Source organism: Arachis duranensis, chromosome 5 (genome assembly GCF_000817695.3).
Source record: "Arachis duranensis cultivar V14167 chromosome 5, aradu.V14167.gnm2.J7QH, whole genome shotgun sequence".
Lineage (NCBI taxonomy): Eukaryota > Viridiplantae > Streptophyta > Magnoliopsida > Fabales > Fabaceae > Arachis > Arachis duranensis.
This window is the reverse complement of record NC_029776.3, coordinates 79219324-79220741: the sequence shown is the minus strand read 5'-3', so window position 1 is coordinate 79220741 and position 1418 is coordinate 79219324.

Below are 1418 nucleotides of genomic sequence, written 5' to 3'. Positions count from 1 at the left end.
TAAGTGATCTTAAGGGCATTAGCCCAGTCAGATGCATGCACAAGATTATATTGGAGGATGATGCTAAGCCAGTGGTTCAACCACAGAGGCGGCTGAATCCAGCCATGAAAGAGGTGGTGCATAAAGAGGTCACTAAATTACTAGAGGTTGGGATTATTTATCCTATTTTTGATAGCCCCTGGGTGAGCCTATCCAAGTTATCCCCAAGAAGAGAGGCATGATAGTAGTTCATAATGAAAAGAATGAACTGTTTCCTACAAGAACAGTTACAGGATGGCTGATGAGCGGATAATTTATACGCTTTTTGGCATTGTTTTTAGTATGTTTTTAGTATGATTTAGTTAGTTTTTAGTATACTTTTATTAGTTTTTAGTTAAAATTCACTTTTCTGGACTTTACTATGAGTTTGTGTGTTTTTCTGTGATTTCAGGTATTTTCTGGCTGAAATTGAGGGTCCTGAGCAAAAAATCTGATTCCGAGACCAAAAAGGACTGCAGATGCTGTTGGATTCAGCAAAAATCTGATTCAGAGACTGAAAAGGACTGCAGATGTTGTTGGATTCTGACCTTCCTGCACTCGAAGTGGATTTTCTAGAGCTACAGAAGCCCAATTGGCGCGCTCTCAACGGCGTTGGAAAGTAGACATCCTGGGCTTTTCAGCAATGTATAATAGTCCATACTTTGTCCAAGATTTGATGGCCCAAACCGGCGTGGCAAATCAGCCTATACTTTGCCCGAGATTTGATGGCCCAAACCGGCGCTCAAAGTCACCCTCAGAAATTCCAGCGTTAAACGCCGGAACTGGCATATAACTTGGAGTTAAACGCCCAAACTGGCATAAAAGCTGGCGTTTAACTCCAGAAAAAGTCTCTACACATGAAAGCTTCAATGCTCAGCCCAAGCACACACTAGGTGGACCCAGAAGTGGATTTTTACGTCATTTACTCAATTCTGTATACCCTAGGTTACTAGTTCACTATTAATTGGATCTTTTGACATTGTATCTGTACCTCATGACACTTTACACGTTTCTTTGTGTATCTTCCATGGCCTGAGTCTCTAAACCCCATGGTTGGGGGTGAGGAGCTCTGCTGTGTCTTGATGGATTAATGCAATTACTACTGTTTCTCTTTCAATCATGCTTGCTTCCATTCTAAGATAATACTTGTTCTTAATCCGGATGAATGTGATGATCTGTGACAATCATCATCATTCTCAACTATGAACGTGTGCTTGACAACCACCTCCGTTCTACCTTAGATTAAGTAGATATCTCTTGGATTCTTTAATCAGAATCTTCGTGGTATAAGCTAGAACTGATGGCGGCATTCAAGAGAATCCGGAAGGTCTAAACCTTGTCTGTGGTATTCTGAGTAGGATTCAATGATTGAATGACTGTGACGAGCTTCAAACTCCTGA